Here is a 27,600-nt window from a genome sequence, read left to right on the forward strand (position 1 = left end):
GTGCTGGGAATCGAACCCAGGGCCTCTGGAAAGAGCAGTCAATGCTCCTAACCTCTGAGCCATTCCTCCAGGTCCAGGCCCATTTTCTGTTTCTTTTCTCTCTATGTCTCCCTGGCTGGGCTGGAATTTGTAGGGTATCCTGACTCTGCCTCCAAAGGGCTGGGATTACAAATGTCAGTCACAATGCATGGTTTCCATTTTCAGTCCTGTGAGGTGCCACAAGCCCTCCCAGCTGTTGAGCCCGAAATGCTTTTTCTCTTGAATATTTTCATTTTCTTTTTTTTTCTTTTTCCTTTATGACGTGGAGACACAATCTGAGCTTTGATTCTGCCACCCACGCAACTTCTTAATTTTTTATACAGGACTCCTTAACACCCAGGGTGGCTTTGAACTCATGATCCTTCTGCCTCCACTTCCCAAGTACTGGGATCACAGGCCTATGCCATCACATCCAGCCCAGGTTTCTAGAGTCACCTCTCCCAGGGAATTAGGTGCCCCTCTTCCTCCACAGTTCAATGGCCCTGGTTATTTCACACTTAGTTTCGGCTTTCTGTGGTGCTTACCCTCCTGGTGAAAATAACAACCCCTTGAAGCCCTAGACTAGATCGAAGCTGTTTAAAGAACACCTCAGAAATGCAGATTGTGGGAGAGGTGTTACCTCAGGCACATTAATCAGACTGTCTGGGGGTGAAGTCAAGAGATTTGACTAATTCAAAACCCCCCAGGGGGAGTAGAGCCTAGAAATTTGTCTTTCAAGAATTTCTAGTTTTGTGTAGTAGTTTAAGTTCATCGTGATCTGAGCTTTTTGATGGCCAAGGCAAAAGGATCAGTTGTTCAAGGTTCACCTCTGTCACACATGGAGTTAAAGACCAGCCTGTACTATGTATGAAACAAAATAAAAAAATCAGAGAAACTACAATAACAAAAAAAAAAAAAAAAAAGGAATGAAAGAAAAAAAGAGGAAAATGGGTAGGAGGGGGGGGGGGCGGAGAGGGGGGGAAAAGTAAAAGAAAGTGAGATGTCACAAAGCACCAGGAGGGACAAGCACTGATTCCCACAGGGAACAGCAGACTCCTCTAGACTGGCCTGGGTGGGGTGGGGGTGGGGTGAGCAAGCCGGCTGAAGAGTGGGGGGAAGGTGTGAGGAAGTAGAAAGATGCACGTGTGCGTGTGTGTGTGCGTGTGTGTGTGCGTGTGTGTGTGTGTGTGTGTGTGTGTGTGTGTGTGTGTGGTGGGGGTGTGTCTGGATGGGATAGGGAGCGCCAGAAAATGGAGGGATTTTATGTGACTTATACAGAAGTACCAAGTATTCATGTCCCTGATCTAGATGACTGAGGACAAAGGTGACCAGAATAGATAGTAATTTGACCACAAGTACATATAGTCCCATAGAAAATGGTGTTCAAGCTGGCCTTGAATCAAGGGGTGCCATGGTGCCACCTTCCACCTGCTGGCCTGAAGCAGTGAACAGAGGCCTATCAGTCCCCAGCCACTACCACCTGACTTTATTTTTAATTTAAAAATATATTATGTAATAATTATATATTATATGTCATTATGATATATTGTATAATCATAATATATTGTGTGATGTATAATACTATAAAATAATTTAATATATTAACGAAAACATTGTGTGTATACGTAGATTAAAAATATATAATTATATATTATATATTATAAATATATGGGCTGGAGAGATGCCTCAGCCTTAAGAGCACTGACTGCTCTTTCAGGAGACCAGGGTTCAACTCCATTCTGACAATCCACATGGCAGTCTACAGTTGTGTGCAATTCCAGTTCCAAGGGATGTGACACCCTTCTCTGGGGGCATCAGGCCTCAGGCATACTCCTGGGTAAGCTGGTACATGTAGACAAAATACACATAAAAGTAAATAAACATTTTTAAAAACGGGACCTTTTAAGGCTGTGTATGGTGTGTGTATGTCTGTGAGAGAGAGAGAGCAGAGAGCTGTCTGCACGTGTGCTCCCTCCCTCCCTCCCTCTCTCTCTGTCTCTCTGTCTCTGTCTCTGTCTGTGTCTCTATCTCTGTCTCTTTCTGTCCCTGTCTCTGTCTGTCTCTCTGTGTGTCTCTATATCTGTCTCTCTGTTCCTCTCTCTCTCTGTCCCTCTCTCTCTGTCCCTGTCTCTCTCTCTCCTTCTGTCTCTCTCACTCTCTCTCTTTCTGTCTCTCTGTCTCTTCATCTCTCTCTGTTCCTGTCTTTCTCTCTGTCTCTATCTCTGTCTCTCTATGTCCCTGTCTCTCTCTCTGTCTCTGTCTCTCTCTTTCGGTCTCTCTGTCTCTCTGTCTGTCTCTTTCTGTCTGTCTGTCTCTGTGTGTCTCTATATCTGTCTCTCTCTGTTCCTCTCTTTCGCTTTGTTCCTCTCTCTGTGTCCTTGTCTCTCTCTCCTTCTCTCTCTCTCTTTCTGTCTCTCTGTCTCTCTCTGTGTCTCTTTCTGTCTCTCTGTGTCTCTATCTCTGTCTCTTTCTGTCCCTGTCTCTCTCTGTCTCTCTGTGTGTCTCTATATCTGTCTCTCTCTGTTCCTCTCTCTCTCTCTGTCCCTCTTTCCCTGTCCCTGTCTCTCTCTCTCTCTCTTTCTGTCTCTCTGTCTCTCCATCCATTGACTTATTTACTGACTGATAGGTTTGTCCATGTGTTTTCCACAGTTACAGTTCATTGTGTTCTAGGCAGTAACGTTTCTCAACTACAGTAAGGAGTTTCTCCCGTTGTATTGGCTGTTTGTTCTTTCATTTTATGGAACCCTTTTGTCAATTTTAAAGTGTATACTGTTATTTTTCTGTGGGTGGGTGGGTGGCTCTATGTATATCATCATACTGTTGTGTGCCGGGTGTCTTCTGAGGGCCAGATCCCCCAGAATTGGAGTTATAACTAGTAACGTGCCACCATGTGCCTACTGGGAATTGAACAAAGGTTCTCCGGACGAGCAGCCAGGTGTGGTTTATTTATTTATTTTTTGTTGTTTTTATTTTTTTTTGTTTTGTTTTGTTTTGGAGACAGGATCTCTCTACAGAGCCCTGGCTGACCTGGAACTCACTCTGTAGACCAGGATGGCCTGTCTCTCACCCCAAGTGCTGAAATTGAAGATGTATACCACCAGGCCTGCCGCTGCCCCTGCTGTTGCTACTGCTGCTGTTTCTTCTCCTCCTCTTCTTTTTCTTCAAGTAATCACAAATCCTGTGTACATAGGTGTGGAGGTCAAAGGACAATTTATGAAATTGGTTACCTCAGATACCTTTACAGGGGTCTAGGGAATCGAACTCAGGCCAGCAAGTGTCTTCTGGCTAGCCTATTTTCTTTCTTTCTTTTTCTTTTTTTTTTTTTTTTTTTTTTTTTTTTTTAAAAGATCTTATCTTATGAGTGCACTATATGAGTACACTGTCACTGTCTTCAGACACACCAGAAGAGGGCATCAGATCCCATTACAGATGGTTGTGAGCCACCATGTGGTTGCTGGGATTTGAACTCAGGACCTCTGGAAGAGCAGTCAGTGCTCTTAACCACTGAGTCATCTCTCCAGGCTGACCCATATTCTTTAGAAGTTTTTATTCATTCATTTGATTTATGATCAGCCTCTGACACATAAGACCTTGTTTTGAATGAACAAATCGAAATCAACAGAACACTGGGGGGAGGTAACACCTTTCATTCAGGAGTGTTATTCCGCCCTGCCTTCAGGGTATCTTCTTTGACCTTAGGTAAAAATGGATGTTTTACTTGGTGGGTGTAGCTTCCGGGTCTGGGAGGAATACCAAGGAGGACATACCAAACTTCAGCAAGCATCAGATGGTTCTGGAATAGTCTAGAAGAATAAGGGAGCTCCTTACTTATACCGTAGGTATTAGGGTACTGTGACACCCTTAAATACAGTTCCTCGTGTTGTGGTGACCCCCAACCATAAAATTATTCTGTTGCTGCTTCTTCTTCTTCTTCTTCTTCTTCTTCTTCTTCTTCTTCTTCTTCTTCTTCTTCTTCTTCTTCTTCTTCTTCTTCTTCTCCTCCTCCTTCTCCTTCTCCTTCTCCTCTCCTCCTCCTCCTCTTCCTCCTTCTTCAGATTTATTTTACTTTTTTTTTTTAAAGATTTATTCATTTATTATATATAAGTACACTGTAGCTGTCTTCAGACACACCAGAAGAGGGCATCGGATCCCATTACAGATGGTTGTGAGCCACCATGTGGTTGCTGGGAGTTGAACTCAGGACCTCTGGAAGAGCAGTCAGTGCTCTTAACCACTGAGCCATCTCTCCAGCCCTGCATGCAACTTTTTAAAAAGCTTAGATTTATTTTATTTTGTGCATATGGATCTTTTCCTGTGTGAATGTCTGTGTACTATGTATGATCTCATAGAGGTCAGAAAGGAGACTGGATCTCCTGGAACTAGATTTACAGGTGCTTTTTTTTTTTTTTTTTTTTTTTTTTTTTTAAGATTTTTTATTTATTTTATGAATGTGAGTTCGCTGTAGAGTGATTACACTGTAGCTGTCTTCAGACACACCAGAAGAGGGCATCAGATCCCATTACAGATGGTTGTGAGCCACCATATGGTTGCTGGGAATTGAACTCAGGACTCTGGAAGAGCAGTCAGACTCTTAACCACTGAGCCATCTCTCCAGCCCCCTACAGGTGCCTTTATGTGTTTAAAATTAATAATAAATTGTTTTAGGGAAGATTTAGTGTGCTGACATACGCTTTTATTCCCAGCACCGAGGAGACAGACTGGTCTTTGTGATGTCAGCCCGGTTTATAAGACTTTGTTTCCAAAAAAAAAAAAAAGGACTAGAAAGATCAAAAATTATACTTGTCTTTGGTTGGTTTAAAAGGAGCCTGCAGGGGCTGGAGAGATGGCCCAGTGGTTAAGAGCGCTGACTGCCCTTCCTAGAGGTCCTGAGTTCAATTTCCAGCAACCACATGGTGGCTCACAACCATCTGTAATGGGATCCAATGCCCTCTTCTGGTGTGTCTGAGACAGCTACAGTGTACTCATATAAATAAAATAAATCTTAATAAATGAATAAATAAATAAATGGAGCCTGCTTTCTTAAAGGTGGTCAGCCCCTTGAATGATTGAATCAGCCCAATTGATACGTTACTTTTTCTGTTCTAACACTACCGAAGAGATTGGGCTTTGCACAGCTCCTTGTGAGCCTATAATGGAGCTTAAGACAGAATGAAACGGCTTGAGAGCCAAGATAGAGAGATCCGGGAGTCTGAGATTTCTGGATGAAACGCACTAAATAGCAAGAACTACGTTCTGATCACACGAGGTTGAAATGCAGTGAGTGCCGGATCTATTCAGCTTGGCTAGAAGGCTTATCTACATGAGCTATGAAAATAACGCGACGGGGCTGGGAAGAACACTGCTGGCTGGGCTTTCAGAGGACCCAGGTTTAGTTCCCAGAGCCCGTGTAGCAGCTTAAAACTCTAACTCATTCCAGAGGATCCAGCGCCCACTTTTGGCCTCCACGGGCACTGCATGCTTGTGGCACATAGCCGTGCATACAGGCAAAACTCCTATACACATAAAAATAACTTATTTATTTATTTACATAATGCCGGGAGCCAAGCACGCTCAGCCTCAGGAATTCTTCTCAGGAATGTTCTGCTCATTATATGGCCCCTATCTCCAGGAAAATCAAGCCAGTTACAGCCTCAGGCCTTGGGACACCTAGCCAGTTGTCTGTTCTTATCAGTGTATACCTGCAATTTATGGTTTAGGGCTATAGGGAGGGAGTGGCAATGATGGATTGTCCTGGGTAACCTTCTCGCCTGCTTGTCTTTATAAGCCGCTGGTTTTTTTTTTTTTTTTTTTTTTTTTCCGGAGCTGAGGACCGAACCCAGGGCCTTGAGCTTGCTAGGCAAGCGCTCTACCACTGAGCTAAATCCCCAACCCCTAAGCCGCTGTTTTTTAAAATAAAGTTTGAGAGCTTGATCAGAACACAGATTTACTCTCCTTTTTTTTTTTTTTTTTTTTTGAGCTGGGGGACGGAACCCAGGGCCTTGTGCTCGCTAGGCAAGCGCTCTACCACTGAGCTAAATCCCCAACCCCTTGCTCTCCTTCTTTGCACCACCTGTCCCCCATTCTTTTGCCCCCTCCCAGGTCTACTCTGAATCCTCGCTGGCCGGGGCAACAAAAGTTACAGAAGAACACTTTGCTCTGTATATAAGATAATATCAAGTCTCCCTTTGGGAGCCTTAGCAGTATATAGTGAATGAAGCAGAACTGGCTGTCTACAGATGCACAGGAAAGCTGTATACAGAATAAAAGACAGCCATCGCCACTCAAGTTGGTCATTTCTTTATTGATTTTTCCTTACCCAAGAGTCAACCATTGTTCACTATGAAAACTTCTCATGGGGGTTGGGGATTTAGCTCAGTGGTAGAGCGCTTGCCTAGCAAGCGCAAGGCCCTGGGTTCAGTCCCCAGCTCCGAAAGAAAAAGAAAAAAAGAAAACTTCTCATCTACACAAAGGTAAAAAGTAGAAGTTTCTCTGTACCCTTGCATCCAGTTGAGTTTTTTTTTTATTAGGAGTTTTTTGTTTTTTTTTTTTTTTTTTTTTTTTTTTTTTAAAGTATAACTTTCAGTTTATTTTTCCAAGGTGTTTTTCCTTCTGCCTTTATGAAGCCACCTCTTCACATGAGCTTTGGTGGAGGTCGAGATGCCGCACCAGCAGATCTGAATCGTGGTGTGGGGTTTTTCCGTCCTTCTGGGCGTCACAAGATGGATGCCTGACTACCTTGCTGTGAATGGCACAGTTCACCAGCAATGCAGCTTGACATAGAGCTTCTGAAGACACTCGCTTCAGATATGTCCCCGACAGCAGCAGCTTCTACAGTGTTCCGAATGGTGAGCTTCTCAAAGGCTTGGGTATGGCACCTGGGGCAGTTCCTGAAGCAAAATGGCTACACATGGTCACAGCCCTTTTTGGCACTACTCTTGTTTTCTTCTTCTCCTTCCTCCTTCCTCTTCCTTCTTCCTCTTTCCTCCTTTTTCTTCCACCTTCCTCCTTCTTCTCCTTCTTGTTTTTTTCACCCAGCACTCAGGCTCTCGTGCTCACTCTGCAGCAATATCACCATCTTGCCTTGAAAGATCCCCCGGGGTGGGAAGACCCCCACTCAAATCTCGAGACCATGCAACCCCCTCACGAGAAACCGGTCTTGATGTAATAAACAAGAGGTGTATTTGAGGAACCAGAGCTCTGGGGATGACAGGTATCTCACACAGGAAACAGAGGAGTCGACCCCGAGCCCGATTAGGGGAAGGGATTTATAGGGAAAATTACATAGGCAGTTGGCAACAGTCACACAAAGCAATTTCATCGGTTTGTAACTTGGGCTCAGTTCAACTCTAGGCCACCCTGCTTCTGGGGCAAGCTGACCCTAATTCTTGTTTTTCTCAGGACTGTTGAGTCAGGCCTTATTGAGGCCAGATGGTTTGTGGTGGCTATAGCCAGGCTACATCCCCAAAACATTTTATGTTATTCTTTGCTGTGAGGTGGTTGTCCTCACAGCAGGGTCAGTGGGGGATAGTTTAAAATCTTTATTCTTTCAGCCCTTAGATCCAGTTTCATACCACAGGGTTAAGGGGCTCCATTCTTACCCTTCTAGAAGTCTACTCGGACAGAAACATAAAACATTTTACAATGCCATTTTATATTTGTCCCACACCAAGATACATAAAGTCATCCAGGCCTGGCCGCACAGCTCTTTAATCCCAGCATTTGGAAGCAGGGAAATAAACAGTTCGAAGCCAGTGTGGGCTACACCAGACCTTGGATCAAAGAACAAACAAAAGGCTACATGGAAAAATCTGTAAGAGTCAGGTGGTGGTGGAGGGGCAGCCTTTAATCCCAGCACTAGGGAGGCAGAGGCAGGCAAATCTTTGAGATCAAGGATAGCTTTGGTCTCCAGGGTGAGTTCCAGGACAGTCGAGACTACAGAGAGAATCCCTATCTTGAGAGAGGAAAAAATCTGGAAAAGAATTTCTCTTGAAGAAAATAACAAGACAACTTGGGGGCGGGGGGAGAAGGGTTTATTTCAGTTTATATTCCCAGGTGACAGTCCATCACAAACAGGAATGCAAACAGGGCAGGGACCTGGAGGCAGGAGCTGATGCAGAGGCCATGGAGAAATACTGATGACTGACTTGCTCAGCCTGCCTTCTTATAGAACCCAGGACCACCAACCCTGGGATGGCACCACCCACAATGGGCTGGGCTCTCCTCTGTCAATCACTAACGAGAACTGCTAGAGGCAACGCTAAGGAATGGGCTTGGAGTGAAAGGCAGGGTCAGAACTGAGCACAGGAAACTCTGAGGAAAATATAAGTGATGTTAAGACTTGGAGAGACACCACAGAACTAACGTTTTCACTGGTTTTGTGTTATCAGTTACACAGTAGGACTGTCTCCTGAATTAGAAATAAAAAGTAAGGGCTGGAGAGATGGCCCAGTGGTTAAGAGCACTGACTGCTCTTCCAGAGGTCATGAGTTCAATTCCCAGCAACCACATGGTGGCTCAGGACCATTTGTAATGAGATCTGAGGGGTTGGGGATTTAGCTCAGTGGTAGAGCGCTTGCCTAGGAAGCGCAAGGTCTTGGGTTCGGTCCCCAGCTCAAAAAAAAAAAAAAAAAAAAAACCAAAAAAAAAAAAAAAAATGAGATCTGGTGCCCTCTTCTGGCCTGCAGTCACATATGCAGGCAGAATGCTGTACATAAAATAAATAAGTAAATCTTTAAAAAAGAAAGAAAGAAAGAAAAAGTAAATGATTTGGCTCACAATTCTGGATGTCAAAGGTCAGAGGACCCCCAAAGGATGATGACATTGTCTCTGGAGAGTCCTGAAGCCAGGCTGTCTCAGTGCTCTCTGCTCTCTAGCTCTACTTATAGAAGCCACCAAGGTTCAGAGGCTACCCCCCAATGATGCTCCCTATCCTCTCCATCTCCAGAGGCCCTAACCCCAAACACCCACCCTTCAGGTACCATACCTTACAGTAGCATTAAATTTGTTGTTGTTTGCTCGAGACCCACCCTAGATGTTGCTCAGGCTGGTTTAAACTGAACTCAAGTGATCCTTCAGCCTCAGTGTCTTGGGGGCTTAGACAACTGGTATGTGCTACCACCACCCCTAAAACAGCAGCCCCTTTGGGGGTACAGCGATCCTTTCACAGGGGTCACATATCAGATATCCTGTACATCAGATATTTAGAAAACAATTCAAAACAGTAGCAAAATTACAGTTACATAGTAAAAAAATGAAATAATTTTATGGTTGGGGGGTCATCACAACATGAGGAACTGTATTAAAGGGTCACAGCATTAAGAAGGCTGTAAACTACTTCCCTAAATAGAGATTCCATATAAATACTTGATGGCTTTGAGGGCACTCTAGGTAACCATAGCAAACATGTGGACAGTAGACTGGGGGGAAAAAGACCTTGTCAATGGTGGCAAATGATGACAACTGGAAAAAAAAATAGAGGAATATTTGGAAGACAAAAATCAGCAAAGCTGGGGCTGGAGAGATGGCTCAGTGGTTAAGAGCACTGACTGTTCTTCCAGAGGTCCTGAGTTCAAATCCCAGCAACCACACGGTGGCTCATAACCATCTGTAATGGGATCCAATTCCCTCTTCTGACATGTCTGAAGACAGCTGCAGTGTACTCACATACATAAAATAAATTAATTTAAAAAAATCAGCCAAGCCTGTGGGAAGAGAAAGTGGCAGAAGATAAAGGAGGGGTGGTCATGTCAGTGGGGATTGTGTGGGAAGGCCCCGCCCAGCTCAGGAGTACAACACTTCCCTAGCCTTACGTTATTAGACCTAAACTTTTAAAGTGCATTTTCTAGTCATGGACCAGGATGCCCGTCGGTATTTCGCAGATGAAGTTCGCTCTTTGGCATCACTTGTTAGCATCGGAGCACCAACAAGAAGGGCACGCACAGATGAAACCTCTCAGGTGTGATTCTCCCCGCACCTGTGTCTGTGATGATGCTGTACTTGAAGGGGACGGCGGGCCTGGCGCTTGGGCCGGAGCCGGGCCTGGCCAGGGGCCGGAGCAGGGGCCGGCGTGGGGCAGGCAGCAGCCAGTGTTGGTGTTCGATTTCTGGGTAAGTCTCCCCTTAGTGTTCCGCTGAGTCTGGGCTGGGATGAGCCTGTCAGAGCCTGTAGGCACTTGTGTGGTTGGTGGTTACCTGTAGGGGGTGAATGTTGGAATGCTATGTTCACTAGATTATTTTTTTCTTTCCAGTTTTGAGCTTAAAACGAGTTGGTGGAATGGAAGAATCATAAAGCCCGATTGAGGGTAATTCTGAGGACGTCAGGTTTGTGTATTTAGCCTTACAGCTGTCCTAGTTTTAATTAATTAATTAATTAAATTACTAAATTAATTAATTTGGCATTTCTTGGGGGCTAGAACTCAGGGCCTCATAGATTATGCTAGGCTAGGCGAGTGTTCTGTCATCCCCGGCCCCGATGCTGCTGTTGAGCATCTGAAAGTTTGTTTCTTCCCAAGGAGGAACATAAGAATGAATTGACATTCTTTATTCTCAGCGACTTGAGAGCCAGAAGGTTCAAGAACGGTGTTAGCATTTACAGCCTCCCTGCCAAGCCTCTGTTGCTGTTAGAGTCTTAAGAATGTCATCTTTGAAGTAGTTCATGGCAATTTGGAGTTATCATTCTAGAAATACCATTGGGGAAAATACTGTTCCGTACCCGAGAAACTGTACACAGACTGGCAGGGACTGTGGTCAGTTCCAAGCAAAAAGGCTCTGTCACCTGCTGGTGCCAGTGATGGCAGAGGGACTCTGAGCACTGCCCAGGAGCTTCTGAGAGCAGAGGTGTCTAGCTGTCTTTCCCCCCTTCTTTGTTTGTTTCTTCCCCCCTCCCTCCTTTCTCTCTCTCTCTCTCTCTCTCTCTCTCTCTCTCTCTCTCTCTCTCTCTCTCTCTCTCTCTTCCTTTCTTTCTCTCTTCCTTTCTTTCTTTAACAATGTTTCTTTGTATAGCCTTGGCTGTCCTCCTTCTGTAGACTAGGATAGACTCACTCACTCTTCACTCTTTAATATGAAACTGCGAACCACCCTTTGCTAACTCCTCAGAGGTATCTGTGAAGCTCAGCCTCTGTCATCAGAACCAGAGGTGTTTTAGTGCAAGGCATCGCAGCTTCCTGCTCTCCGCCAGATCTTCAGGGGTCCCTTTGTGGTGCTGGGTGTATTGGGGACTCTGAATCCATACATTGCCTGGATGTGCTCTAACCGAAGTCAGTAATTGTACTTACCAAGGGGGATTACAGCTAGATCAGTAAGAAGTGAATTGTCTTGCCAGATCACGCTGTAGTAAATATGACATTATCTGTACGGAGGACCAGATTCAGGAGGTCTAGCCTTTGGAAAATGCTTCAGGGAAAGGAGTGGCTTCCCACAGTTCTTCAAATGATCTTCACAAGGTAAAATGAAAACAACCTGTTAGTGGACTAGAGAGACCACATCCCCGGGCTGATAGAAGGATAAACTGAAGATTACCTTCGTAACTTGATCAGTTAATAAACACAGACTTTGGGCAAGTTAGAAAAAAACAGTAGGGAAAGCTAGTGAGACGTCCTGGTGAGTAAACACTTGTTCTGCAGACACACAAGGACCAGAGTTCAGATCTCAGCACCTCCTAAAAAGCTAGTCAGGGCGGCATCTATCTGTAACGCTGGCACTAAGGGGGTAGAGATGGATGGAATCCTGGAGATCATCGGGTAAAACGTAGAGCCAATCAGCATGCTTCCGTTTCAGGGGAGAGACTGTCTCAGAATGGAAGATGTAAGACAAACTGACGTTGACCTCTGGCCTCTGTCCCCGTGTGTGCACCTGTACACATGAATACACGCTTGAACATGTATGTGTATTAGATAGGCTTCTCCTGAGCAGTGGTTCTCATCCTTCCTTCATGCTTCAACCTGTGAATGCAGTTCCTCATGTCCTGGTGACCCCCAACCATAAAATTATTTTGTCACTACTTTAGAACTGTAACTTTGCTACTGTTCTGTATTGTAATGTATCAGTTATCAGATGTCAAGACCCACAGGTTGAGAACCACACTGCTCTAGAGGAACAGAACCTATGGAATGAATCTCTCTATGTGTATAGAAAGGTGATTTATTATAATGACCCTCTAGGCTGCAACTCAGCTAATCCAACAATGGCTGGGTGTGATCAGAGAGTTCAAGAATCCAGAAGTTTCTCATCTACGAGGCTGGATGTCTCGCTGGTCTTCAGTGTCTGCTGGAATCCCAAAGAAGTGTCTCTGATGTCTGTGAAGGCATGCAAGTCAAGGGCAGGCAGGCAAAGAGCAAAAGCCTCCTTCTTCCGTGTCCTCCTACAGGCTTCCAGCGGAAGGTATGGCCCAGGTTAAAGGTTCATCTTCCTACCTCAAAATCCAGATTAAAGACAATTCTAGATCAGAAGTAGATCTTCAGGATGGAGAGATGGCTCAGCGGTTAAACGCACTGACTGTGCTTCCAGAGGACCTGAGTTCAATTCCCAGAAACCACATGGTGGCTCACAACCATCTGTAATGGGTTCTGATGCCCTCTTCTGGTTTGTCTGAAGACAGTGACAATATACTCACATACATGAAATAAATAAATAAATCTTTAAAAAAGTTGGTCTTTTTTTTTTTTATTTTTTTTAAAAGAGATTTATTTATTTATTATTTATACAATGTAGCCTGCATGTACACCATGGTCAGAAAAGGGCACCAGATCTCATTACAGATGGTTATGAGCCACCATGTGGTTGCTGGGAATTGAACTCAGGACCTCTGGAAGAGCAGACAAGACTCTTAACCACTGAGCCATCTCTCCAGCCCAAAGTTGGTCTTCTTGCTTCCTACTTCAAAATAAGGGAAAAAAAATCCCTCACAGATGAGCTTTCCCATTTCTGGGTTTTAGTTCTGGCTGTAGTCAAGTTGACAACCAAGAATAGCATCACATGTATGTATACATACACCACACACATACACAAAAGATATTTCTCTTCCCCTAGAACTACAAAAAAAGTAGACAAACTGTTCATTATAAATTTTTCCTGGAAGTTAATAAATCATTTTAGAATGGTGCTGGGACAACTGCCTTATGTCTGAAAAGCAAGGGAACATGGCAGGCTGACTGAATAAGTAGGTTAGTCCTGTGGTTTGGATGATGCACCCCAAAATGAACGTGTTGGTCAACAGTGCAATGTTGAGTGGTGGGACTTTAAGAAAGTGATCGGATCATGGAGGCTGTGACTTAATTGGTGGGTTAGTCTGTTGGAGTGATCATAATATGATGGCATTGTTGGGGGATGGTGGAAGCTGGGGGTGGGTTCTAGGCAGAGGAAATAGGTTGCTCTGGGCCTCCCTACAAGGCTACCCCTTTATTCCTCTCTCATTCATTATCTTTGCCTCTTGGATATCCTAGAGGTGATCAACTTTCCCGTTATGGCCTTCCGATGTGATGTCTCTGCTTGTCACCGGCCTGTTAGGCAATGGCACCAATGACCCTAAACTTGAACCTCTGAATCCATGATTCACAGTAATTTTTATTTTTAAGACGTGGCCTCATTATATGTCCCTGGTTGTCCTGGAATTCACTATGTAGACCAGGTGGGCCTGGAATTCACAGAGATCCAGCTGCCTCTGCTTCCTGAGTGCTGGGATAGATGCGAGAACACCACACCTGACTTTTTTTTTTTTTTTTTTTTTTTTTTTTTTTTTTCAGAGCTGGGGATCGAACCCAGGGCCTTGCGCTTCCTAGGCAAGTGCTCTACCACTGAGCTAAATCCCCAACCCCTGACTTTTTTTAAAGACGTTTTGAGCATGTTTTCTCCTCCCAGATCCTTTTTGCCTCTCTACCCATACAGCTTCATGCTCTCCCTCTCTGGACCTCTCAAAAAAAGCAAAAGAACAAAATCCAAACCAAAAAACCTAAAACACACACACACACGCACACACACACACACACACACACACACACACACACACACACACACACTGACTAAAATGTGGAGTCCAATTTGTGTTGACTATTTCTGGGCCTGGGGCCTGCCCTAGACAGTAGTTGTTAAATCCTATGACACTCCAGGAGAAAACTGATTTTCCTTTTACCCACAGGTATCAACTGCAAATAGCTTCTGGTCTGGGGTAGGACCTGTGTTCTCCTTCCCTCAGTGCTGGGACCCCATCTGCCTTGAACCTATGCAGGTCCTATGTGTGCTGCCATGAACTCTGTGAGTTCCTGTGTATGTCAGTCCTATCCTGTCTGGAAGACATTTGGGGTCATCCACCACCTCTGGCTCTAACAAATGTCCCACCTACTCTTCTGCATAGGTTCCTGAACCTTGGGGAGGACGTCTGTGAAGACGTCCTAGTTAGGACTGAGTGCTCTGAAGTCTCTCTCTGCGCTGTCCAGTTGTGGGTCTCCGTGTTGATTCCCATCTACTCAGAAAGCTCAAGTCATGCGCTGATCAAGAGGTGGAGGCAAGGTTTGCTTGTTTTTCAAATGTGTGTGGGTGTTCTGCCTAGATTTGTGCATGTGTACTGTGTGTGTGCCTGACGCACGTGGGGAGGAGAAGAGGGCCTCAGATTCCCCTGGAACAGGCATTAAGCTGCTATATAGGTGCTGAGAATTGAACCAAAGTCCTCTGTAAGAGCAGCCGGTGCTCTCAACCACTGAGCTGTCCTCCAGCCCCACCCCGGGAACATTTTTTTTTTTTTTAAATATCGACTGGGAGAACAAAATTATTCCTCCTCATAGGCTAGAGATGTAGCTCAGTTGGGAGAGTGCTGGCCTGCCACATCTAAAGCCTTGAGTTCTCCACCCATCATAGAAAACACTCCTATCATTTCTCAGTGTTGGGGAGGTCCAAGTCAGGAGGAGCAGAGATGCAAGTCCAGCTTGAGTTATATGAGACCTATCCAAAAAGAAAAAACAAACCACCAACCAACCAACCAACCAACCAACCAACCAACCAACCAACCAACAAACTAACCGGCAATGCAGACCAGGGTGGCCTCGAACTCACAGATATCTTCCTACATTTGTTTACTGTGTGCTGGGCTTAAAGGTGAGAGCCACCAAGTCCAGTTTTTTATGGCCTTATGTAGCTCAGGTTAGTTTTGAACTCCTTGTGTGGAAGAGAGCTTCCTGTATTTCTGTTTCCTCCTCAGGGCTCAGTTTCAGGCTGCACTGCCACACTTGTTTTATAAGTGCAGGGGATGGAGCCCAGGGTTCTCTGCATGCCAGACAAGCATCCTACAAGCGGACCTATATCCCCAGCCTGAACTAAAATTCCCAATGCAATGGCACAGCATGAGTCACCGTTTTAAAATGGAGTACCAGTGCCCACTCCCTCTGTATTTGGACAATGTTCTGAGACAGTTTATAAGCATCTAAAAAGCACCAGTCTTGCTGTTTCCCTGCTGTCCAAGGTCCTAGGGGCTCTGGTGCACACGGGATTTAGCCTCATAGTAACCCACGGTCCTGGCCCTGGAAAGTTTTGATGCTGGAAATCTTCTGTGAACACTGCTTTATTGAAGTATTTCCCGCCCACACGGATTTCCCAGCTGCCAAGCCTGAGACAAGTGTGTCTCACTCTCACTACTGTGGGTTGTTGGAGCCAGGACAAATCACAGCCTACAGATGAAGTCGTGAAGTTGGTTGGTGCTTACATAAAAGTCCTGGATGGCACACCAAGTGTAGCGGCCTGAGCCTGTAAAAAGCCACCATTTGGGAGTCAGAGGCAGGCAGATCTCTGTGAGTTTGAGGCCAGCCTGGTCTAAAGAACAAGTTCCAGGACAACCAAGGCTACACAGAGAAACCCTGTCTTGAAAAACAACAGAATAGAATATCAACTCTCCACCAACTCCCCAAATTAAAACACTTCTGAATGGTGCTCATTTAACATGAAGCCTTAGAGGAAGCATATGTCACTAAAAATAAATAAATAAATAAATAAATAAATAAATAAATAAATAAATAAATGTAGGAGCAGGTGGGACAGAAGACTTTCTGTCCTTCTGTACCTCTTCTTCCCAGACACCTACAAGACACTGGGCAGGGTTCTTGCAGCATTAAGATCCGGACTTTCAGGCCCGCTTTCCACTGTGATGTTTCTTACCGGCTCAGCACGAACCAAAACTTACACACAAGGGTTTCCTGTAGCTGACCCTATAAAGAACACAACGGAGCACAAGTCCACTAATATTTTGTTTACAAATATGGCTGAAAACTGTATTCCCAGGGCCCAGGAAAACTGGAAACTGTCCTGACTCTGGCTGACGTAACGGGTCAGCCTTAGCGGTTACCTTGAAGGGCTCCTGGCCAGCACCATGTCTTCATATGCTGACAAAGTCTGCAAAGCAATGGGATGCATGGTGCACAAACTGAATGCTGGGACTGAAGAACTAACAGGGCCATCGAGAGGAAGCATAAGGACATGGGCAGCAATGGTGGACGGTAATGGAGAAAAGAGTGTTAGGTTGGTGTGCAGCCACACCCCCAGCTCTCCAGCCTGACACTATAGTTGTCATTGAGAAGATTCAAGCAGGCCAGCGTGGTGGTCCACACCTCTTGGAGGCTGAGGCAGGCGGATCTCCGTGAGTTTAAAGCCAGGTTGGTCTATAAATGGACTCCTAAGACAGCTACGTAATAAGGACACCCTGTCTGTATGAGCTGGGATAAGACTGTAACTTGATCAAAAATAGAAGGGATTGAGAACTCCTTGAGGTAGGACTGGAGAGATGGCTCAGCGGTTAAGGGCACAGACTGCTCTTCCAGATAGACCTGGGTTCGAATCCCAGCAACCACATGGCACTTCACTTTGTAACTCTGAGGTCTGACCCTCGTGCATGGAATACACGCAGGTGAAACGCCAATGCACATGAAGTAAAGGGGACAGCTTTTTAAAATGACTGACTGGGAGGGTCTTGTGTTCATGTGAGTGATGGACCAGTCTGATTCCATGCTAAGATTAAAAACTGTCTTCTTTTTTTTTCTTTATTAAGTTTTATGTATATGAATAGACTGTAGCTGTCTTCAGACACACCAGAAGAGGGCACCAGATCTCATTACAGATGGTTGTGAGCCACCACGTGGTTGCTGGGAATTGAACTCAGGACCTCTGGAAGAGCAGCCAGTGCTCTTAACCACTGAGTCATCTCTCCAGCCCTAAAAGCTGTTTTCTTACAAGGTCGAAATAAGTTCATTCCTGTTTTCCGTAAAACTTGGGTTTCACTACATCTCGACCTATTTTCTAGAGTGTGACAGGTTCCACACCCTTTATGCTGCACCTCCACCCTGATAACGTGTTCTGGGAAATAATTTTTGAAATGTTCAGCTAAATTCCTACATAACCAAAACAGCTTTCAGCCCTTGGATACCCCTAACTATTTGGCAGTTTTTTTTTTTTTTTTTTTTTTCGTTTCCTAGGCAAGCGCTCTACCACTGAGCTAAATCCCCAACCCCTATTTGGCAGTTTTGTTTTTTTTTTTTTTTTTTTTTTTCGTTTCCTAGGCAAGCGCTCTACCACTGAGCTAAATCCCCAACCCCTATTTGGCAGTTTTTAAAGCTATACAAACCCCACTGTCTCCTCTGTTCAATGCTATTCGCTCAAACCCCACTATAGGGAGATAGCCCTGTCTGGCAGAAAATAAAGCTTTCTTAATTTAACTAAAAGAATCTGGGTCACGGTCTTTACTTTCATTTGGTGGGAATAACAGTGAGTAATTAGCAGAGTGTTTGCTTTTATTTTTTATTTGAGACAGGGTCTCTCTCCATAGCCTTGGCTGCCTTGGAAGCCACAGAGATCCACCTGCTTCTGCTTCCAGAGTGCCGGGGTTAAAGGTTAAAGTCATGCACCACCATACCTGGCTCTTTAAGATTCTTGTTCTTTTTTTCGGAAGTTGCCTTCCTGTTTTGTTTTGTTTTGTTTTTTTTGTTGTTGTTGTTCTTGTTTTCATGTGAGTACACCGTCTCTGTCTTCAGACACACCAGAAGAGAGCACCAGATCTCATTGCAGATGGTTGTGAGCCACCATGTGGTTGCTGGAATTTGAACTCAGGACCTCTGGAAGAGCAGTCAGTGCTCTGAACCTCTGAGCCATCTCTCCAGCCCCTTAAGATAAAGTCTTTTTTTTTTTTTTCTTTTTTCTGGAGCTGGGGACCGAACCCAGGGCCTTGCGCTTGCTAGGCAAGCGCTCTATCACTGAGCTAAATCCTCCTCAACCCCTTAAGATAAAGTCTTAAAGCTACTGAGACACTGAATTGCTTTCTGACTGTGGACCTCCCTCATCTCTACACAGCTGCCCCAGGCTGTGAACTCTAATTTCTTTCTTTTGTGGAATGGGCAGGATTTAGGTTTATTTGGTAAATCAAAGTTCAAAGCAAATTCGGTCTTGTTTGGATTTGCTGGAAAATGCTGGCATGCAGTTGGAAGTCTGTGTTGGTTGTGTGGAAAGCTTCCTGGCCTAGGTAGTGCATATGAGGCTTTTAAATCGGTGAGAAGCCTCTTCTGAGGAATCTACTACGAAAAATGACAGATGTGTGTTTGGTGGTGGGAAATTTTGTTTTCTTTTGTTTGAGACAGGGTTTCTGTGTGTAGCCCCTGCTGTCCTGGAACTCACTCTGTCGACCAGGCTGGCTTCAAACTTTCAGAGATCTGCCTGCTGGATCTGAGTGCTGGGACTAAAGGTGTGCTCCACCACCAGACTCCTGAGAGTGATTTTAAGGGAAGATTTATGTGGAATGGGAAGCATTAGAACAGTTTTGAGGCTGATGGGAAGAGTCCGTAAAAAGGGAAGAAAGCGCTATTTGTGCAGCAGCGGCTGGAGATTAAATAATGCACGATGCTGGCATTCGGGTCTTAGAGAGGTCACCCTCTGTTCTGGGGCATCAGGTGATTCTAAGCTGGAGAAAAATTTCAACATAAAAAAAACAAAACTGTTAGAGGCTGGAGAGATGGCTCAGTGGTTAAAGAGCACGGGCTTGGGGTTGGGGATTTAGCTCAGTGGTAGAGTGCTTGCCTAGGAAGCGCAAGGCCCTGGTTGGTCCCCAGCTCCAAAAAAGAACAAAAAAAAAAAAAAAAAAAAAAAAAAGCACGGGCTTAGTTCCTGGCTCAGTTCTCAGCACTTTGCATGGCGCCTCACAACTGTCTATAACTCGGGTTCCAGGGGATCCAACACTCTCAGACAGATGTGCTTGCAGGCAGACCACCAATGCACATAAATTGAGAATAAATGATAAAAGCTCATTGATTTTAAGTTAGCAGCCAAAGGGATGCGGGTCATTATGACATTTTCATGCAGATGAGTTCCTGCCTTTGTATTCTTTTTTTTTTTTTTTTTTTTTTTTTTTTTGGTTTTTTTTTGGAGCTGGGACCGAACCCAGGGCCTTGCACTTCCTAGGCAAGCGCTCTGCCACTGAGCTAAATCCCCAACCCCTTGTATTCTTTGTCTTGAGATAGAATTTCATGTAGTCCACGCTAACCTCGAATACGCCAGCCAGTAGCTGAAAGTAACCCTTAACTCTGGATTCTTCTGATCACACACACACACACACACACACACACACACACACGTGTGTGTGTGTGTGCATATGCTATGGTATATATATGGATACCTGAGACAATTCGAGGGAATTGTTCCTCCCCTCCATGAGGTTCTGAGGATTGAATGCCACTCAACAGACTTGGTGGCAAGCACCTCTTCCTCAAGCCATCTTGATCACTGTTGGTTTCATATTTTGGAGACAAGGTGTCGCTATGTAGCCCTGGCTATCCTGGAATTGAACCCAGCACTCAGAAGGCAGAGGCAGATGGATTTCTGTGCGTTCCAGAGTTACACCTGCCTCAGAAAAAGAAAAAAGAAAAGACTTTTCACTGTCTTAACCACTCACACTAATTCTCCTGCTGCTTCTGGGAAATTCTAAAAGCTCACTGTGGGAGAGTTACATCAACATATCTGTAAAAAGTTCTGCAGAGTCATGAAAAGTTGCTTTGGGCAAATGTCTCCCATCAGAGTGCTTGTGAGTCCTCAGACTTTGTTGCTGCTAAGTAACATTGTGCAATAAATGCTCAGTGATCTGAGCGCAGCATCCAGTCACCTCTGAAATCCTTCCAAGGAGAGCACCACACCCTCCCCTCCACCGCTAACTCCCATTTGTGTGCTTTATCTACGCCCCCTTCTTTCTCTTCTTTTACTTTTTTGAGACAAGGTCCCACTGTGTGGCTCAGACTAGCCTCAAGAAACTGTGATCCTCCTGCCTCAGTCTTCAGAATGCTGAGATTACAGGTGTCTCCATCCACCATACCCAGTTCCTCAAACCTTTCTAATTCAGAACTTATATGCACTTGACCATGTCTATTTTTTTTTTTTTCCTTTTTTTCCGGAGCTGAGGACCGAACCCCCAGGGCCTTGAGCTTGCTAGGCAAGTGCTCTACCACTGAGCTAAATCCCCAACCCCTATTTTTTATAACCAGATAGAATCTGGCCTGTAGTTTTTACTGATCTCAAACTCCTCCCCTTCCTGTCCCAACAGCTGTCTTAACACATTTAGTCCAAAACCCATCTAAAGGGCTTTGGCTAGGACTGGAGACATAGTTCAGTGGCTAAGAAGCCTGGCTGCTGTTCCAAGGGTCCTGGGTTCAATTCCCAGGACCATGTGGCGGATCACAAGCATCTGTAGCTATAGTCTCATGGGATCCGATGCCCTGTTCTGGTGTGCATGCATGCAGACAAAATACCCATATAGAGAACGAGACAGAGAGAGCGAGAGAGCAAGAAAGCACGAGAGAGTGAGCAATACGTGGGGGACACATCTGCCAGAAGACAATTTAGGAAGCCATTTCTGTCCTTCCAACATTAAGGTTGCCTAGATTGGACTCAGGCTGTCAGGCTTGGTGACAATTCCCTTAGCCCACAGAGCCAGCTATCTCATTGCTTCATAATATGAGTCTTTTATTTTATCTCTCAGTACTAGTATTGTGTTACAGTTTTTAGTTCGGTTGTAATTTGTTTTGTTGCTATTGGCATATTTAAGAGATTTATTGTCCTTTTAAGTTTTATATGAACCCAGAATGTAGGGCTGGCCCATTCAGTATCCAGGAAGTCCTTGAAGCATGATACAGGGGCAGACAAGTTCAGGCAGGCTGACATCCTGACCAATCCTTTCCATGGACCCTGGGCCACAAAGCAGCCACAGCAAAGCCCATCTCTTCAGCTCCATTTACTCTGAGAAGGCTGCAAGGCTGTGCGGGGAGCCTCATGGTCCCGAACCTTACAACTCCAAGAGGCTGCCAGAACCACCGCTAATGCCGGAAGAGCCTTCTTGGGCCTTGGAACCATGGATTGGGTCCTGAGAGGGACGAATGGTACCAGAGGGGTTGTCTTAGGACTGCAAGTGGCACGAGTGAGCAGGGAGACCGGAACAATGAGGTACCAGTTTATCTTGCCTGGTCAGGGCCTTCTCTGGATACAGAGCCTTGCCGTTCTGCCGTTGTGTTCTGCAGTGCTCTGCTGGGGGCTCCTGGATCTTGATGTTCTAGTAACAGCACGTCGAGTCGTCACTATGGTTTTATACCCCCCAGGGAGCGTGGCACCTCCCCCTTTACCCAGTAGCTTTTGCCTTTGTTTCAGTGAATGGGCTCTGCCTGTCTCCCCTAAATCAGTCTGCTGTTGAATTCTTTCAATGGTGAGAGCAAGAACGCCTGGGACTACTGAGTTCATTCTTTGAAGAGATACAGGCATGGAAGACTGTAGGTTTGGGGGAGTTTTCTCAGGAGAAGTGAAGGTGTTAAATAGATATTGTCAGAATTCGTAGGTACAGCTAGCGACCCCAGTTGGATTCCACTTCTCTCTCTGTGTCTGTCTCTAACTCTCTGTCTCTCTGTCTCTGCTGCTCTCTCATTTTTGAGAAGGGACCTTGTTCTGCTCCCTGGGATGGCCTTGAACTTCTGCACTGAACTTAATCCTCCTGTCTCAGGCTCCCAAGTACACCCCTGTCACCATATCGGCTCACACCTGTGGGTTTTCAGTCGCTTCAATATCAGTCGTCTCAGCAAAAGCAGACACTCTTGGGGACTCAAGACCCTTAGTAAGTAAGCCCCAAGAGTTCCTGGCTGGTAATCTGCAGGTTGGAAGACAACAGGCAATGCCTCTCAAAGGGTGAGTCAGCATGGGGTCTACTTCCTCTGACCAAAAATTTATCATTGTGGTTATGACTTTGAACATTTTAGTTACTTATAGGTAGTTTAGGTCTGAGCCGGGATTTATTTATTTATTTAGGTTCCCAAGTAGCCCAGGCTAGCCTCTAATTCATTATGCAGCTGAGGCTGGCCTTAAGCTTTTGATCCTCCTGCGTCTGTCTCCTGAGCACCAGCAGGAGCCACCATGCCGAGTTTGTACCGTGTGGCGGATGGGACCCCAGGGTCTCATGACTGCCAAGCAAGCTCTCTACCAACAGAGCCACATTCTCAGCTCTGAGCCTGGGTTGTTCTGTTTTAAATCAGATTCTGTTTTATTGTTGTTACATTTCACATTCATTTATTTTGTATGTGGGGGTGTACATATGACATAACACACTTATGGAGGCCAAACTGAGTTTGTTCTCTCCAGTGTGGGCTTTCTGGGATTGAATTCAGGTCATCAAGGGCCTTTCTTTACCCACTGAGCTATTGCTGGACCCAGATCCTAGCTTTTTATTATCTAATTATTGTCAGTTGAATACCAGATATTATGTTTAAAACCTTGACAGGGCTGGAGAGATGGCTCAGAGGGTAAGAGCACACTTGCTGTTCTTGTAGAGGACCCAGTTTCAGTTCCCAGAAAATACATCATGTGACTCATAGTCACAAAACTCCAGTTCCAAGGAATCTGATATCCTCCAGTGCCCATGTATGGACATGGTGCACAGAAACTCCTGCAGGCACACACACGTTTATGTAATACATAGAAATAATAAGTGAATCTTTAAAAAACGAAACATAAATAAAAACTTGACCCAGTCTCTTTTTCCTGAGTGGCAGTTGTGTGAAAAGACTTTGCTTCAAACAAGACTACAGAGATATTAAAACCACAGTCCAGGGGTTGGGGATTTAGGTCAGTGGTAGAGCGCTTGCCTAGCAAGCGCAAGGCCCTGGGTTTGGTCCCCAGCTCTGAAAAAAAAAAAGAAAAAGGAAAAAAAAAAAAACCCAAAAACCACAGTCCAGGGATTGAGGTACTGGAAACAGTAATAAGGGCACTCATGACATCTCTGTCCCCTTGTAAAGAAGTGATAAAAATAGCACTTTATGCCTGTGGTTTTTCTTCCCAAACACAAAGGCCAATTTATCATGAGAAAAACATCAGACAAATATCCAAAGAGAGGTATTCATACATACATACATACCCAGTAATTCATACATGCATACATACATGCATACATACATACATACCCAGTAATTTATACATACATACATGCATTCATACCCAGTAATCATAATACATATTTATATAATTAGTAATTCATACATATATGCATATATAACCAGTAATTCATTCATTCATACATACCCAGTAATCATACATACCTATTTATTTATATAACTAGTGATTCACATATACATTCATACATAGCCAGTAACCCATATATATCTATATGTAAGCAGTAAGTCATACACACAGCCATACATAACTAGGCATCCTCTTTCATGATTATTACACATAGGGACATCTCAGTCCACGGAAGCCAAAGGAAACCTGACTTCTAAGTGCAGTGAGGAATCTTGCATAAATGCTGCAACAGAAAAAGAACCTTGGATAAAAACTCAGGACTGGGGTTGGGGATTTAGCTCAGTGGTAGAGCGCTTGCCTAGGAAGCGCAAGGCCCTGGGTTCGATCCCCAGCTCTGAAAAAAAGAACCAAAAAAAAAAAAAAAAAACTCAGGACTATTAAAGTCCTGACTTCCTGCAATGTTAGCTTATTTGTTCCTCAACTGTGACAGGGTGTGGTGTTATGACCTGGGAAACTGGGCATGTGACATACAGAAACTCTCCACCACATTGTCACAGGGATTTTTGGTATCTCCAAAGCCATTCTAAAACAAACAAACATCAAACAAGCAAATTTATTTTGGCCTAGAGAAACGGCTCAGTGGTTAAGAGCATTTGCTCCCTTTCCACAGGACCCACACCCAAAAGACAGCTCACAACTGCCTCTAACTCCAGTTCTAGGGATCTGATACCCTTTTCTGGCCTCCTCAGATATCAGGCGTGCATACATGGTATCTGTATACATGGTACACACACACACACACACACACACACATATGTATGTATACACACACACACATATATATAGTATACACACACATATATGTATGATATACACACACATATATAGTATACACACACATATATATGTATGTATACACAAACATATATATATAGTATACACACACACATACAGGTAAAATAGTCAAGCACATAAAATAAAATAAGAATTTGTGTGTGTAGAGAGACAGAGCTCACTGGTTAAGAGGTTAAGGAACTGGATTATACACTCAGTGGCTCACAACTGTTTGTAATCTAGTCATAGGCACTCTGTGCAGGACTGTGTCAGCATCAGACATGCTCAAGGTGCACATACACACATGCAGGCAAAACACTCATGCAATTAAAAAATGCAGTTAAAAAAGGACAATGTTGGGGTTGGGGATTTGGCTCAGTGGTAGAGCGCTTGCCTAGTAAGCACAAGGCCCTGGGTTTGGTCCCCAGCTCCGAAAAAAAGAAAAAAAAAAAGGACAATGTTGGTCTGGAGAGCTGGCTCAGAGGTTTAGGACACTTGTTGATCTTGCAAAGGACCTGGGTTCAAGTCTCAGCACCCACATGGCAGCTCACAACCCAGATGCTCTTTTCTGACCTCCTTGGGCACTAGGCACATATGTGATGCACATATATACATGCAGGCAAAGCACTCACACATATAAAATAATAAAGAAATAAGAAAAGATGTGAAAAAATGACAATGTTTGCCTGGGCTACAAGACCCTCTGTCTAAACACCAAGGACTGGTATACAGCTCAGTATAGAGCATGTGCCCAACATATGCAAGTCTCTTGGTTCAGTTCTTAGTAATAAAAGGAAAAGTACTATAATTAATTTTAGTCTTGCACTTCAGAAATCAAAGTGGGGTGTGGGCAAGCAAGATGGCTCTGTGGGTAAAAAGATTTGCCACTAGGCCTGATTACTTGACTTTGATCCCGGGAACCTATATGGTAGAAGGAAAAGACTGACTCCCCCAACCTGTCCACAGACACTCACGCGTTTACGCACATGATCATGAACTCCCTCCAACAAATAAACAAATAAATGTAATAGAAATGTTTAAAAGGGAGGGCAGGGATTAGGGGATGTTTGCCCGGAACCAGGGAAAGGAATAACACTCGAAATGTATATAAGAAATACTCAAGTTGCAATATATATATATATATATATATATATATATATATATATATATATATATATATCAAAACTAGATAAGTGTGTTCCTATTCCTAATGTGGCTATGTTGAATAAATCTCCATTCTCAGCTTTTTCTAAAAAAAAAAAAAAAAAGAAATACTCAAGTTAATTAAAAAAAAAAGAAATGTTTAAAAAGCAAAATTGGCAGCTGGCATAGGTGTTTTGTTTTGTTTTGGAGACAATTTCATTATATTATATAGTTTTGTAGCCCAGAACTCACTTTTGTAGACCAGGCTAGCCTCAAATTCACAGAGAACAAAAACATATTCAATTTGAGAGTGTTATATTAATTAACATTTGTTGATTTTTTGTTTTTGTTTGTTTTATGAGCCTGGCACCCTTATTAGCGCTTTTAAGGGTATTCTCCTTTAATATTCACAGTAAATCAAGAAGGGTTAGTCAGTACCTTATAATAAGAGCAACAATGACATAGAGACAGGCAGCCGAGGCCCTGGGCTGGTCACCTGTTGTGTGCTGGCTCCTTCCTCTCAGTTTATTATGGTTATCATTATCTCTTCTCTAACAGCGAGTCACTAAGGAGAGGGATTGGGTTTATACACTTGGAAAAATACTTTAAAAAAGAATTCTAGGGAAGCGTGGCGTGGTCTGGTTCCCCAGCTCCAAAAAAAAGAACCAAAAAAAAAGTTCTCTTCAACCAGCTGATCAGGAAAATTCTGGAAATATATTTCTTCTTTCTTTCCGCATGGAAAGGATCTTGCCGTGTAGCTCAGGCTAGCCTCAGATTTCCTTTCCCGTTTAGGAGCATGTAAGGATAGTTCAATATCATATAAACTTGCCTGTTTCTGTTACACAGGAAACACACTCTTTGTAGTTGTGGAGTGTGGATTATTCAGAAAGTGGAGAAATTACTGGAAGTGATGCTACAGAAAGAGCCCGCATAGGGGAGGGGCAGAGCAAAGCAGTAGAGACATTGCTAGCACTCCTAGTTTGAATGTGGAACCCGTGCGCATACACTGTTGCATAAAGACCAAAACTTTGACTGAGCAGTTGTGATGCACGCCTTTAATCCCAGCATGGGAGGCTGAATTTGAGGCCAGCCTGGTCTGTAGAGAAAGGTCTAGGACAGCCAGGGCACTGAGAAACCCTGTCACACGGTTTAAAAAAAGGAAGAAACGTTCTTGGCAAAGTTCCACGTCTGCTGAGATAACCTTTCTTCCATACTTTAAACTCGCCCCCCAAGAGAAGAATTACTTCCAGGCCTCTAGGGTCAAGAAGAGAGCCCACAGTCCAGCGTCATGTGTTCTCACGGATTAACAGTCCTGTCACCAGGACTTCTGTAGGAATCTTATCTTTCTCTTTTCTGGAATCATCTCCCTTCCTGGATCCACACTCCGTAGCAGTTTTCCTGACTTGTGCTGGAGAGTGAACGCAAGGGTCTCAGGCACGCTGGGCTAGCCTCTCACCACTCAGCTATGTCCAACCAAGTTTCCTGGGCTTGTCAAGATTGATAGTTAATTCCCTGACTCTCAGCTGAGGAAACCCCCGGGAGTGGGAGAAGCAGAGACTCTTGAGAAAGGAAAGCAAGGCAGATCGAGACTGTTGCTTCATCACGGGGCAGTATCGCAGCTCGAGCGGTCAAGGACTCCGCGGAAAACTCCAGTGGAGATGAGGATAACAGAGCAGTTGAAGCATTTGCCTCTTAGCCGGAAGGAGGCGAGAGTGTGTTAGCTTTTCCAAGTGCATGCAGCGCTTTCGGGACCTTGGTTCTTGTCAGATTGCAGCCCCTTCCCCAGTCAACGCTGACCACCGCACGTACAGTACTCACTGAAAACTCCATGCAGTGCAGCGGGACGTGCTGGTGCAGGTTTGTAAGCACAACATGTAGGAGGCTGAGGAAGAGGATTATAAACCAGCCTAGGCTACACGAGACCGCGTCAAACAAAACAAAACAACTGGGGTCTAGTATACCCAGTACTCAGACGCGCCTGTGTCTCCTGGAGGAGTCGGAGGTGCTGGGGAGGCCGTGCTGGGGACTAAACCAGTGTGCCTCAAGCTCTCTGTCACCGAGCCACAGTGTGGGCCCCAAGCACAGTGCCCTAGAGAGCTGAGGC

Source organism: Rattus rattus, chromosome 6 (assembly GCF_011064425.1).
Source record: "Rattus rattus isolate New Zealand chromosome 6, Rrattus_CSIRO_v1, whole genome shotgun sequence".
NCBI classification, from domain to species: domain Eukaryota; kingdom Metazoa; phylum Chordata; class Mammalia; order Rodentia; family Muridae; genus Rattus; species Rattus rattus.